This window comes from Siphateles boraxobius, unplaced genomic scaffold, assembly GCF_051911475.1.
Source record: "Siphateles boraxobius isolate OS27281-9 unplaced genomic scaffold, OSU_SipBor_1 19, whole genome shotgun sequence".
Taxonomy (NCBI): Eukaryota; Metazoa; Chordata; class Actinopteri; order Cypriniformes; family Leuciscidae; genus Siphateles; species Siphateles boraxobius.
Window position 1 is genome coordinate 27,081,628 of NW_027508799.1, and position 16,582 is coordinate 27,098,209.

Genomic DNA, 16,582 nt, shown 5'->3' on the forward strand with positions numbered 1-16,582 from the left:
CTATAAACCTTTGGCCTACGTTGTGTTTTCATCCACCATCAGTTATACAGTCACGAGAATAAGTCCTATGTCCGTACACAAACATTCAGCGTTCCATCTGGAATAACAAAACGTGCACGTAGCCCACGTCTTACACACTATTAGGTTAACATTAAGTTTTGCAATTCTTCACAACTTTAAATTCAATGGACAGTGAGACTAAAATAGTTCTCGTTCATGTGACGACAACGTTCAGAAAATCTTGTGTATCAAATATTGTTACAATTATATATCTCAAATAATACAAATCACATTAAATGCATATAATTTTAATTATTTTAAAAACTTGTATGGATCCGTCTATTTATAATTCAAAACATGAAATGCTGCAATTGATAAAAGTGCACTGAAATGCTTTTATATAAGCTAAACAAAATATGTTTTGAACCGTTTCAAAATATTTCAGACATATTTTTGCTAAAATATGTTCATTTTAATCAACATTCATTTGATGAAATATGTTTTGGAGTGTATACACAAATCCATGCCTTTTTCCTTTCATATTTCAGTTCATTTTATATAAATAGATTGTCTTATTTATGCTTCAATTACTGTAATTCTATTCATTGATTACATGTATCATGAAATATTAAATTTTATAATCTCTGTTATATTCCCAGGTACACAAAAAAGGGGGGTTGGACAAACAGAAAACCTTCTGACATGTGAATATTTTTTATCTTGTGTAGAAAGAGTTGATGTGAATAGTTTGTGTCAGTTTCACGATTATGTAAGTGTACAGGCAGGGCTGACAGCACCACCTCATAAACGACAGACAATCTGCTCCTCTTAAATGCTCTTCTGGCACACAACATCCTCCACAAAACAGACCAAAAAAATTCTACTGAAACTATGATCATTGCCAGACCACCCAGTCTACTACCATAGTATTCCTCAACCACTATAATCTAAAAATACAGTCGTTAATGATGCAATTTCTTGAGAAGAAAGAAAATAAGAGCCCAATTTAGAGCTGAGATGTTGCGATTGAGGTTGTAATTGTGTGTGGACAGGAGGGGTGGAGTCGGACAGTGAGATGTCTGTTGACTGAACCAGGTCCAAATCAAACACACAGCACTGGGGGGTCTGTTTTCCCAGTAAGAGAATCATTCTCTCTTCCTGTTGAAATAGATTTAGAGCTTTATACAGCGATGAAGACCTTGCACTATTGTTCTCCTGTGACCTCAACATCTATGACTCCAATCTGTCTGTTCTGAGGGCCCCGAGGGCCTTCAAAATACAGGAAAATATTTTTTACAACATAGACCGACAGCAACCTCAAAAGGAATCTCTCTGTCTCTCTTTCCCTCTCATGGTTCTCAAGGATCTGAAGGTGTGTTACACAAGTGGTCCTAAACTTCTTCCAGGCCAACACACTCAATCTTTCTAATGGAAAACATCAAAGGAGAAAGAAGCAGTCCAGAAGCTCAAATGATGCGTTCCTGACGTGACTGTAATACAAACACAGACAAGACTGAACAGATCTCAGCCATGTCAGCAGGTGCTCATCTCTCTCTGAATAGGTTTGGCTTTAGTGGCTGTATATTAGCATCTATACAGCATCTTTCCATTCAAAAACAATCTCTATAGTCTTTCACCTGATATTCTTTTTATTTAAATCCTAAACCAAACTCCCAACCAACTCAAGCGTGAGTTTAGGTTGGGACTATCTGTTCGTCTCACCAATGGGAGTGAAATCAGTTTCTTTTATTATACTTTAATATGTTCACTTTTATAAAATCTAAGAGAAAATCTCTTCTTGGAAAGTTTCTGGAAATATAAATCATATATATATATATATATATATATATATATATATATATATATATATATATATATATACACACACACACACACACACACACACACACACACACACACACGTGTACACATATACACATACATTCTAAAAATTAATCCAGGATGGTAATCTTGCGCCCTGTACCGACATTTTGACTAGAATGTCTTACATCATGACTTATCCTTCTCAGAATCCTTCACGTAAACCCAGAAGAGACCAAAACAGTCTGAAAGCTTTTTGGCCATTTGTACAGTGTTAATAGAGCAGGGATCTCAAACTCCTGGAGGCCACTAGCAACTAACCAGTCACAACAAACACAACTGTTTTAACAACCACATTTTTAACTTAGATTCACACAAGTTATATTTATTCACACAGGATCGGACCTTTTCCCAATTTTCCAACTCGTCTTTTCATTCCTCATTCCTTGCAAACTGCTCTGCATTAAGTGAATTAATGACACCTGAGATCGTGTTCCTTGAGAATGCTAATTTACTCCTTTGTTGAACAATAAACAGAAGCTGTTTCCAAAACCGGTCCTTGTTCCCTATATAATTAACTTTGTAGCATCCATTAACTAGACTAGGGAATAGTGAATGAGCAATCATTCGGTCATCTCATTTGCCTGCAGTTTTAATGCCAGTAATATTATTTCCAAGAATTAAAGGTCTAATGTGTGATAAGATTATGCCAACTGAATTATCAGGAATGGTCCAGAGTATTGTGAATCCTGTATACTTCCTTTGAGAGCCAGAAGTTACGCTGAGCTGTCATTGCGTTGTGAACTCATTCTCTGGTCGATGGTTGTGTTTGTGTGAAAGTGAGTTGTCTCTGTGAGTCTGCGGTCAGCTGAACTGCAGTCATCTGCTATGCTCTGAAATGTTGTTTCGGCCTACAGCAGTGATTCTCAGAAAACCTCCCATCATGCATTGCTGGGAAGGCAGATAAGACTCATAATTCTCCTGTCCATGAATTAGTGACATCAGCAGAACTGCAAGACCGATCAAAGAACAAAGGCTCTCAAAGCAAAGCAATACAGACAGAGTTATCAAGCAGGACAGACATTGGAGGTCTGAGAGGCAAAAAGAGGACAAATCATTCAATTAAACAGTCGATAAAAATAAATATAATTGATTAAGAAAGAGGTGAGCTAAAAAAAAACCCACCAAGAACAAGCCCAGGTCGTAATTCACAACAAAATAAAAAGATACATTTTGCATACCAATTAAATGCAATAATTTAAAAAATAATTTACACATATCAGTAGTAGCCTATTTCTACTTATTAAAAACCTTTCAGTGAAAAAAATAAATATTCCATTTAAATACTTTAATTTATGATTACATGTATTAAACACATAAGATTTTTTTGTTGTAAAAAATAGCATTACAAATTTTAGTTTTATTTTAAATACAATACCGTTTACAATAGAAAACAACCAAATGCAAAAATGGTTATAAGAATGGCTTTGACAATAGACCTATAATAATTTTGAGTGAAATGTGGGTGTTAAAAAGTAATTAAGTGTCATGAAAAAAATATCATAATAATATTAAAATGTATTCATTTATTACCAACAACCAACTACACTGATTGTCTGTCAGTCTAAATCTTTTTTTTTATTTTGGGATATAATGGGTGTGACAAGTTTTTGATATTCACCTTAATATTAAAAGATCATTAATGTACAGTATATGCATAAAGATGTTGACTTCCCATAACTGAATTGATGGTCTAAAATGAGCAGTATGAGGCATGCGATCAGTGAGTGTGGCGTGTATGACACCGTTTTGCACACTAGTGCTGAAATCCAGGGTTTGCGTGTGAAAGGTTCCCCTCACTGGAGCACTGCCATGGCTCGAAGCACAATTCAGCCTTACTCACCAGTTGAGTCAGCCAGTCACACACAATCTCCAATTTCACCTCACACAGACACCAGACAAAAAGACAAACAAAGAAAGTTAAAGAGAAAAAGACAAAGAGAGAGCGTGCAAATGACAGCTGAGCGCTCCGAGAAAGAGTGATGAGAACGAGAGGACCAAAATATGGATATATTTAGCAGATTAAAATCACAGCAGAACTCCTCAACATGGTTGTGTAACACCTTCAGCGGTTCTCCTGCACGTACATGTGCCCGGCGCACAAACAGTTTGCCTAAACACTTCTGCATCTGTCCGCACAGTAGCACATTGCAAAGCGTAAACTTCAACTGTTATCTAACTGCTCCTCAGAGCTCCTACAAAAACAATGTCCTCCCAGTTCTCCAGCTTTACAATAACACGACAGAGACCTTCACAACAGCCTTCAGATGTAAACGCAGCAGCCAAAACAGCCTGCCAGGCCACCATGTTCCATCTGTACCGTTCTGGAGGAAAAACATGTTTGTGAAGACCTTTGTGTCAGTGAGTTTCAGGTTTTAAAATGTCACCTGAAGATAATTTTATGTTAATGTTGAGCCACATTCTCACAGAATGACACCCACACTAATTTTTAAGGTGAACTGTCTCTTTAACTGAAAATGGAGTGCAAGTCCATATATAACAATGACTTAAGAGGAATTTCGGTTTCTATTTTTAATTTTTAGTTACACTGAAATTTAGCCATTACGTGATTGATTACACTATAAAATTATAACAGTCACATATTTGCTACTGGTTTCCCTCCAACAGGGTAAACACACACAGCTTTGACAACTTATACAAGTTTGAAATAGCTACTACCGGTTTAACTGCTTTTCTGTATCTAGTACACTGTAAAATGTGATCGGTTGACTTAACCTAAAAAAAAGTGAGGAAACTCGTTGCAATTTCACTGCGTAATTGAAAAAAATTTATTATGTGAACTTGACAATTCCACATAACTTTTTTTCAATTAAGCATCAAGTTTATTTACTTTATAAAAAGTGTTGACAATTCAGTTGACAATTTAAAGAAAAGTTAGGGAAACCCGTTGCTTTAAAATTATAGTGTATATAAATATTTATGTTGTGAAAAGCTGACAAAACTGAAGATTCTTTGTTTCAATTGAATAATTAAATCAAATTTTATATTCCATCATATGACTCCTCCAGGAAACGACATGCAGTCAAACTCTCAATACATCCTAAGAGAAATATTCCCACCTGTAAGGTTAGCCAGGTGTAATTTCATCCGAAGGGACTTTTGGCCTGCGTGCAAAGAGGGCTTTGCTCCCCATCGCAGAGAATAGACCCGGGATGCTGTGACCTCATTTCTCTGCTCTCAATTTCAAGTGTGATTGCTCAACTTCTGTTCTGTTTGTACACCAAAGTGACCTCGGTGTCTTCACAATGCAACATCTGCAAGATCTCACAAATACCTCGTAAACAACCTTATTCCGGCAACAAGCCTCCGTGGGGATCTGATAATTTCACTCAAGAAATCCAGATGAAAGAATCCCAACTCTGAAGTCAAAAGACGTTTTCTGAGAAATATACCATGAGACCATGAAGTCAAAATACACAGTAAAGCGTGAGCTAGTTACAAAGAAGTTGGGTTTAAAAAAAGATTATCTCCTCTTGTCGAAGGGAATGAAAACAAATATACAACTATAATAGACCCAACTAAATTAAACATTCCACTTGTAGTGCAAAACAAATCCAAAATAGAATTGTTGCCTTTACTGTACTGATTACATCTGAACAGATTTACTCTTTTCCTGCGTGTCCAAATCAATGTTTAGAATACACCAAAATGAGCTTCTGTACTTTACCCTCCTAAAATTCGACGATAACAGAAAATCGGCTGGAGGCAGGGGAGATAATTTAGTCTATGACAACAAAATTTGTTTATTAAAAGAAGTTAAGCAGTAAAGTTGGACAATGACCCAAAAGGGGACTCTTTGGTATGAAAGGTTGCAGGTTCAATCCTTATCCTTGATTTCTGTGGCTCAATGTGTTGTGTATAGCGCTAGCAATACCAAAGTCATGCGTAAATGCATGCATGTCTGCTAAAAGCATAAACGTAGGTGACCCAAAAACTGTAAAGTCGAACTGGAGCCTTGTGCAAGGCTCTTAACCCCATTTTGACTTGGAGAACTAGCTGTAAACAGCATATGAAAGATCACTTTTTGATGAAAAGGATCTGTTAAATTGCAAATAACTTGAGATAAACTAACAAGGTCCACTTCAGATAACACACTCTTTCGTTCTCTTGCAGTTGCTTTTCCTCTCACACAAGTAAACACAGAACAATGCATTAGTCTTTGTGCATTCTGACTTATCAGAGTTTCAGTATCTCAAGCTTAAACAGAGACACATACAATGAGCCTCCCACTATCCTTGATGGGTGCAACACTTTGCCCTGCACTGGTAAAACAATAACAGTGTTGCCATGGACACCAAACCAACAATACTGTCCTTCATGACTCATTCGAATTTTTCAAATGTCCCTACATTACCGATACATAACACTGATACATAAGCAAGACTTCACTGCAGGTGATAAGATGACTCATCCCTAGATAACAAAATTATGTTTTCTATTTCAACAGATTAAGTTTTAAGTATTAAGCCTATAAAACAATGATTTTTAATCCTGCTAATGATCCTCATATGCTCTGTGACACAATGTAGAGTCCTCTATCATTGGCTTTAATTTGATTCCAGTCTATGTTAGGTTACACTATTTTAAGGAATCCGTTTTACAGTGTAATTATACATTTCAGAATACCAAGTAATATTAACTAACTACATGAACTTATTATAGGGTTGTGGTTTAGTTTAGGGTTAGTTGTATGTAGTTATCCATCATTTATATATTTACTACAGTAACAAGGACAGTGTAAAATAAAGTGTTGCTCTATAAGATCATTTGTACGTAATATTAATTTACCTTCTTATTCATTATATTAAATATTGGTATCAGTGTTATTGTTAGCTAAAACAAACTATTAAGTTATAATCTAAAAAGCTGAAAGAAATATGTAAATTGCATGAGAAAAATTATTTCAGCATTTCTAATTTTGAAGGTGATGTTCTAAAATTACTAAAATTGAAAAAAAAGCTAAATAGAAGGGTACAAAATAAACTATGGTAACACTTTACAATAAGGTTTCATTTGTTAACATTAATGTATTAACATTAAACAACCATGAGCAATACATGTTACAGTATTAATCTTTGTTAATGTTTGTTAATAAAAATACAGCTGTTCATTGTTTGTTCATGTTAGTTCACAGTGCATTAATGTTCACAAATATATTTGATTTGAATAATGTTAGTAAATGTTGAACTTAACATTACCAAAAATAATGCTGTAGAAGTGCAGTAAATGATGTTTCATTAGTTAACATGTAACTAATAATTGTAATACCCAAACTATACGACAAACTAGTAAAAATGACAAAAGCAAAAAAAATGACAAACTTAAATTAAAATGGTAACTGAAAATATAAAAAAGCCAATTCAAAAAATAGTAAAAAAGTACTAATATACTGAAAGTAATCATGAAATAACCCTGACTGGTATATTATTATACCAAACTTCTTTAAAGGGATTTTCAGTATTTTTTAAATGTTCACAAATGAGTCATAATTCTTGAAGAAAGAGTAATCATCATTTTGCCAGTCAGCAACGCATTTAACCCCAAGATTGTTCCCTGTAAGAAATGCACTGGAGGATTTAAGTCATTTAACAGACACTTAACTTAATCCTGTGAACCTGATTTTAAAACTGCAGAATGTCTCATTCATTAGCATTTAAGTCACAGAATATGTAAAAGGAAACCTTGCCACTTTCTGTTTAACTTCATAAAAACTGGTTCAGCAAGATAACAGTTTCTCTGCAAGCATCCTGGGTGTGTAAGAACACAAAACCTTGACAAAACAAACCATTTTTCATCTTTTATCTTACAAGCATACAATCTACTCTATATCTTTAGCTAAAAACAACAAGACCGCAAGGCTTAACTAACGCAAACAATCAGGCAGTCAGCTTCAGATAATTATCATTATTACTACAGCAGAAGGCGGAATAAATGTAGATTTAAAGATCAGTCTCAACAAACAGACAGTCAGGTGCAGATCACTATCATCACGATTACAATGGAATGATGAGTAATCTAGTTTAAGACCGAGGTGATAGAGCACTGTATGCCCCCTCTAGCAGTGGAGTTTTAACAGCTCAAGTCATTCACACACACATGTCTGGTTCCAGCTGTTACAGTAACAGCCGGCGAGTGCATTAGCCTACTGCCGTCACTGACACAACAAGATCGAAGAGCAGCACAGGAAGCCCTCGATTAAAGCACTTCCTGTCTCGCTGCCCGGAGCATTGCGGCATTCGCCAGAGAGCATGTCGCCAGATTAACTTCCTGATGTAGTTTATTAGAGTAATGTGAAACCAGTCCTCCTTAGACCACGTAAGCAATGATGTAGAAACACTGCAAATATGAGCTCTTTAAGCCCAGCGCACAGACCAAGGGTTATTGCTGTATATGAAAACTGGGAGGAAAACTGTTGTTTAAAAGTGAGATGCTAGTAAGGTTATCATACTGATAACGGATGGAGATAATATATGAAAAGTCAGTGGGCATCACATTTGATTGTGTAGGCGTAACGACTCCATACATTTTCTGAAAATTAAACTGCTATTGTGTATTCAAAAGTTGAATGAATGTGATGCAGCTTTGGTTCTGCATGAATACATATATCATTTTAAGTCAGTTTATACTAGAAGAAGAAGAAAAAGATAAAGAGATAAACCGATAAACCAAGAAGATAAACCGACTTGATACGTTGTTTTCTGTGTATTTATCAAAATCAGTCATGGCTTCTTATTTTGGATTTATACTCTGGCCATGTTCTATTGGTTCCTAAAATTATATTATTACTACAAATAAAAACAGAATTTATGAGTTTTGGTCCTTCATGTACACGACAACAGTGTTTTGGTAGCATGAAAAGGCAAAATTTAATTTGTGAAAACTACAAAAACACAAATTTGTATAAAAGGTATCATCATGCGCATGCATATTACATGTTCAGTCTACAGGCTTGTAGTGTTTGTTTACAAAGTAACATCGCCAACTACTGGCCATGAATAATACAGTGTTTTTATTCGTTTTCGCAGATCCGTGAAAACAGGGACTGTTTTGTCAAATGCTGTTGTCTGTTCGTGAAACTTTTCAAAAAAGCAAAGGATTTTTTCACCCCGTTTTTAGTACATCATTGTAACACCCTAAAACTTAAACTAAAATGATAAAATTGTGAGAGATCATTCAATAAACCAATGCATCACAAAACCTACTGAACTAAAACATTTTGACAGCATTAAAATTAAAAGCAAATACAAAAATGCTAACCTTACTGCAAACTGGAAGTGTTTTACAGGTAAAGGACTGAATTTCAATTTCTGTGGAAAGAGCTGTGTCAGTTTAAAAAGGAGAAAACCGTAAATTGGATTCAATTGCAACCTAAAAGGCGCCTGAAACCATATAAATGTCACGTCATAATATGGTGTTCTAGGTGTTGAACTGCAGCCAAAATCGTCTTTGTCTTGACTGTACGAGGAACAGAACGTCTGGGGAGTCTCAGTCTACTTTATAGTGGTGTCTGTTTTACATTTTGAGTCATTGTCAGATGGGCAACAGATGTTATCGCAGCAGTGACTCAAAATCTATATCATAATGTTTGCCAGGCAGGAAACCTCTGTCTCTGTTTTTACACCGAGGAATTGCTGGTGTGATCAACTAAATGACTCTTCCTTGTCACTCTCTCTTTTCCCTTAACAGCCTCACAACATTGTCTTACTCAATCCATCTCTATAGATAACTTCATAATTAGTCGAGCTTCTTCAGTAAGATAAACATGATTACCATATCTGGGCTTTTCACACTTAGGATTAACAATCCTGAGTTATCTTGTCAGTGTTTTATATACTTCAACCCAGATTTGCAGTCTGACATCTTTGACCCCGACTACCTAGGTAATATTAGAGAAATATAGGTAACTTTATTTCGATAGTCCACTTTAGACATTCTACTAAATATAAGTAACTTTGCAAGTACATGTCATCAGCCATTAGAGTATTAGTCAGTAGAATGTCTGTTGGGAGCATCAAAATCAAGTGTTATTTCTAAGTAGATTTGCAATAGGCCTAAATTTCAGCTTATTCTACTAACCCAAACCTAACAGTCGATTGATACTCTAATGAGAGTTAGTCGACATGTAGTTGCAAAGTTAGTGAAATGTCTAAAGCGGACTCAATGTGCAACCCAAAAATATGCAACTGCTTGTTTATGTGAAAATGTCTCCACAAAAAGTTTACTCTGGTTGTATTAAGTCTACTGAAATGCGCAAAAACAAATAAGCCTGCCTTTGGATATTTTCACTCATCTCAGACACTGAAATCAAGTTGCATGTAGAAGTTTATGTGGCTGTACAAATCTCATGAATATTTAATGAGCAAAATTGCTGATGCAGTTTCTGATTGGTTGTCTAACCTCCTTTCAAAGTCTGCAGTTTTAAAAGACCCAAGGTTGAACGTAGTGAGAAAAACCTTGTAGGGACAAAGCCTGTTGATTCACTGCAAGGCTCAGTATTGACAATACTGGGTCATGTTTAATTTACTTGAGGGAAATCTGAAGCCTTGCATTTTGTAACCAGACTGCTCTGTCGTCGCGTGTTATTACTTACCAGAGCTCTCTAGGACCTAAACACGGTTAAAAAACAGATCTAACCCTGCCGGAAAAAAAAAAACACAGCATACACTACCCGCTGTCAATACATCACAGCGACAGAGAACAAGACAAAGATATTGATGTATTGAAATAGTCTCATTTTGGATATGAGGTCACATTGGTTTATTTAGACACGCATCGCATGATCATGTCTGGGTCTATGCTAGGTTGCAGCGCCATAGGACTAATTCTAGCCACCCACAGCTGTTCCAGTAAAGTCATCTTAGGTGAATCAGAAATATACTAGTCCATAACCAATTCCAACTCCCCATGAACCACCTTTGGCACATATATCTGAGCAGAAAGTCTACTAGAAAGCAAATGGATCTTTGTTTAGATTAATTCTCTCCATAACAAGCAGGCGACAGAGATGTGCGCTTTATCTGTTTTGACAGTTTCCCCGTCATGACATCATACTTTGTTCTCGGCCGGTTTGGTCACCCGACAGGATGCGCCAATGGGTTTTCCTTCCAACTGTATACGCCTTTCTCTCTGTTTACTATCACTTAATCTTTCTGCTGTCTGGCAAACAACAATGAGTAGTTTTTTTGTCTGTATTTTAGCACATACCACTGGGGCCGGTGGACCTGTGGACCGCTTTGTTCCAGGTTTAGCCCTCATCACTGAATGTTCAAAAAGATACAGCAAACAATAGGGCTAGTGAGAAAAGACAGTTTAAGTTGTGTCAGTTCTGATCTAAGACAAAACGCTTGTTAACCAATTTGTTATTTGAACATGATTGTCAGATACGGCACTTATATATACAATCGTTTACTGTTTGCTAACCTGCTTCTCCTGTTTGGAGTAAAAACAAGATTTACAAGACTGAAGCAGCAAGCATTAAAAACCATCAAAACACATCAAAGTTTGTGGTTTGTATTTGCTTTTTCTTTAGTTTCATATAGCTAGGAGGAACATAGGCTCATTGGAAAAACGTGCCTCTATGTATTTACCTTACATGTGGTGTGTGTGTTTGCTTGAACAAAGACACTTTTGTGCTGCTGCAAACATTCGCTTACACCGCTCACGTGCCAAAAAGACCTGAATAAAGACGTTTTCAAATCAGAATTGGATTTATGATTGTATAATGAGCTACTTTTAGCTAAACAGCTAAATGTGTGTTTTTTAATGAATTGAAAAATCCCTATAGTATCTAGGATTGTGTTATTTCCTCCAAAGCCTTTTCATGACTGAATCCCTGATTCCTTTTCTGTTATGTTATAATATGGCTTACTTTAAGCCAATTAAAAATATATAATAAAAACAAATAATAATATTGATGACAATAATGATATTTACTATTATTAACATGCTAATCATAAGTTGTAATTAAAAAAATATAGTAATAATAACAATAGAATAAAAATAATATTCACCATCACAATGATTATAATATTATTACAATTAATAATTCCAGCTAAAGTGAGAAAGCTCACCAACGTCCATAAACTCCACATTTAGGTAGAAAAACAACTGTAGAGAGAAGCATTTTGATAAATATATGAACTATATTACATACTCATTATATTTGTACTTGACCAGTTCTTCAATATTTAATGTATATTTGAATAAATGCATCATGAAATCAACTTTTATAACCACAAGTAACCTTGTCAACACACTCTAATTTAGTATTAATAGACTGTTAGGTTAGTGAATAAGCTTACGTAATTGCAAACCTACTGATGGTCAGTAGAATTGTTTAAATGTTACACACGCACACACACACAAATTTGTTAGCCTTAATATCAATTAATAATAAAGACTTATTTTTGCAGAGATCCTTGCACAATATATGTTATGACCTCAAAGCACATTTCTAAACTAATACATTTTTACATTTTTCAATTAACTTCTTTACTGTTAAATTATGAGTATGACATCTTAGTCCCATCTCTACCTGTCAGGCAAAACCTTCATTTAAACTAATGCGGCAAGACCCAACAACTTCATTGAACTTCTTTCTGCCTCTACGTGCATGTGACATCCAGTCCGCATGAAGCAAATGTAAACATTACCAGTATGTAGGAACAAATAAAAAGACCAAGCAAAATTGAATCTCAACTTCATATGTTTTTGTCTGAATTTGTTTTCATACAATACATTACAGCATGCAACTGTAAAAAAAGAAAAAGGAAAAAAAGGTATAAACCAATAAGAGGTTCAGCCTCGTTTACACAGCATCTGACAGACATGAACATGACAATGAATAATTTAATTGCTGTGTGTATTTTTAGATCAGGCGACAGGAAGTGGACGAATAGATAATGACAAAGCAAAGCAGATGATCTGATCTTCTTCCACATTTCATGTTGAACTTCACATGATTATGGAGTGGTGATTAGATATAAAGAACATGAAGGAAAGAGACAGTTGTCAAACAGTTTGTAACATCATGTTCATCACCACATGAAAGATACGACAAGATCAATCCTGGGAAGTAACCAACTACAATTACTGAAGATACATTTTCAGTATTTTGGCAGTATCTGAACGGTTCCTAAAATAATGTAGCTTTTTCAGGTAACAAACATTGTCTCCTAAAACATTTGGGGAAAAAAATAATTCTTTAGTGAATTATCCAGACAGTCCAAAAAGAAACGATTCGTGGCAGAATATGTTGTCGACTTGATTATATCGTTTGGTTTGTTATGATGATTTTAAGGAATTTTATTATCTTTGGAAATCTAATGATTATTTTGGAATCATAAATGTATTTTTACTTTAAAATTATATAATTGAACGGTTTTAAAAATATATTGCTTTAAATCGTTTCAAAGTAGTTAGCTACACTGTATTGGTTGGAGCTGAAAGTAGCTCAGCAAACTGAAGTAACTTCCCCCACTGAACTGTGGTTTACAGTAAATGCAGACTTCATGCACATTTGTCTTCTTTTTTATGCACACACTCTCCACTGGCACATAATCACACTAAAACCCCTCCAGTTCCCAGGCAAGGTCTTGGGAAACAAATGCACGCACACACTCAAAAGCAGTAATTTACTTTTATCGAAATCTCCCATGCAAACTGATGGTATTTGCAGTTGGACAGGACTTCCCTAACTGTGCTCATGATATCACACGTCTCTTTCTGTCACACGTGTCCCCCGCTCAGACACACCACAGTTACATGGATCAAGGCTTATGTTTGGCCCGGTCACCCCTGTCATCAGTAACCCAACACTGCTGCTGGTCTGCAAATGGAAAACACACATGCCAGTCTTCTGAGTGTTTCCCTTTCATCTTTTGTGTGCGTGTTTGACGGGTTGTTGTTCGATCTGTTTTTGTTTCATATTTGACATAGTTTGAATGAAGTGCTTTCAATATCATGAATTTGTGTGTGTGTGTGTGTGTGTGTGTGTGTGTGTGTGTGTGTGTGTGTGTGTGTGTGTGTGTGTGTGTGTGTGTGTGTGTGTGTGTGTGTGTATATAGTCTCATGTCAACTTCACAAGGTATTGAAAGTCCCACTTGAGCATTATTTGTGAAAATGAATCAGCAAAATCTGGTGAAAGGTGTATTTTCACAGAAGAAAAAACTAATACCCATTGAGGGACGGCTTCAGCATTGGGTAACATCCATGCACTCACACCAAAAGATTTATTGCCGATTCGCTGCAGTCACACTCACAAGAGTGATGTCATTCACGTGTGGTGTGTGTGTTTGCTTGAACAAAGACACTTTTGTGCTGCTGCAAACATTCGCTTACACCGCTCACGTGCCAAAAAGACCTGAATTAAGACGTTTTCAAATCAGAATTGGATTTATGATTGTATAATGAGCTACTTTTGTTTAGCTAAACAGCTAAATGTGTGTGTTTTAATGAATTGAACAAATCCCTATAGTATCTAAGATTGTGTTGTCATTTCCTCCAAAGCCTTTTCATGACTGGATCCCTGATTCCTTTTCTGTTATGCTAAAATATGCCTTACTTTAAGCCAATTAAAAAGATATTATAAAAAAAAATTATAATATTGACGACAACAGTAATATTTACTATTATTAACATGCTAATCATAAGTTGTAATTAAAAAAATATAGTATAATAACAACAATAATAGAATAAAAATAATATTCACCATCATAATTATAATATAATTACGATTAATTAACGTTAATATTATTATTATTAATAATAATAGTAACACCAACTACTACTACTACTATGCTAATTAGTTATGATTATCATTTAAAAAATAAAAACAAGAATAACAACTGTCATTTATCATCATGACTATCATGAGCAATTAGCATGTTAATAATACATTTTATTTGTATTCCTATTATTGTTAACATACATATGTGTATATTATATACATACATACATATGTGTATATTATATATATATACATGTGTATATTATATATATACACATATATATATATATACACACACACATATACACACACACACACTTCCTTGTTAGCTGCTGTCCTGAAAACTCACATTCTCAAACAGTAAGTGAGACCTTTGACCCAGTTACTCAGCCAATGTGATATGGTTTAGTGTTATCACCATATCACAGCGTAACACTTGGTTATTATGGTGTACTCAGCGTTACGTGCCATCAAGCCCAGACAAAAACTCGATGTGCCCTTGTATTTATATTAATATTGATGCATTACGCATTGTGTTTGGTTCTGCAAGTCACTTCAGATAAGTGCAGACAGAACATTGTGGAGCAGCCAGTCAATGCACATTTATCAGGACCCTTGTACACAAACCCTGAAAGACAAAGACCCACCAGATGCCTGAGAGCGACTCGATGATTACTAGAGGCTGATTCAATAATGATCGAGGACTTGTGAGTAGAGAAACTTAATTTAAAAGTATTTCACGCTTTAGGAAACAGATTAGGGCAAGATTCGACTCCAAGAGATATTCTGCATTACCTTGTAAGGCCCATGCAAGGAATAAGTCATAGAGTTGTTGTGGCTTCGGCAGGCCAAGACAGAGTTGGCGTCACTGTGTGAGAATGTCTGTATGTTTGTGTATGCGTGTCAAAGTGTGCAAATGAAGAAGAGATTATACAGGCTTCATTACATGCTCATTTAACTTAAATAAAAAGAATAATTATGTTCTACATTACACCTCTTTTCAACTGTCCTGGCGATCATTGGTGTAAGTCACACAATGTAAGATTAAAAAAGGGCAAGTTCAAACAGCATCATCTTAGAAAGAAAAAGAACAACTGACGTCACTTGTCCTCATAGGGCCAAAGTACAGAATAATATCCATAATCTCTTTCCTTACAAGATGTCATCATTGCAGTTCCCAAACAACCTCAAGCATTTTGCTTTATATTGCTAGAGATCATATTCGTTTATTGACTGATTGGTCATTAACCCAAGAAGCTCAAATCATTCACACCTTCATAACCACAGCACAAGATCCTTAACCACTGATCCTTAACCACACAGAACGAGGAACCTAAAACCATAAATTTCATGCACACAATATTATGACCGGTGTGTCAATAACATTTTTCACAAGTTGTGTCAGTATTTGCAAATAAGCTTTTTAAACAAACATACATATAAAAATCTTTTAAGTATTTTATAGCTTTGGGTTGAGCACCTGAGGCTCAGAAAGTTCACATCATGCCTGTACCTGCGTCTGTGACCGGGTGAAGGTTAATTGTTCTGAAAGGGGAGGGTGAGAGAGAAATGCTTCATTTCATAAATCATGGCTAATATGCGGCCAAATAATTTTATAAACATGGTGTATATTTTTACATAACATTATAAACAAATAAAAACTTAATAGCAATAAAAAAGCAATAAAAAGGCAAAACGCATAAAAAATAAATACAAGCATTAAAAAGCATAAATAAGTGCTTAAATAAAAGCATAAATTATAAATAAACAAATAAATAGTGCATAAATAATGTATAAACAAATAAGTGCATAAATAAATAAATGCATAAATAACCATAAATAAATGAAAGCAGGAATAAAAGCATAAAGCATAAAAAAGTATAAAAGCATGAAAAAAAAAGCATAAATAAAGAAATGAATAAATAACTGGACTGAGTTTGCTAGATTAATGGG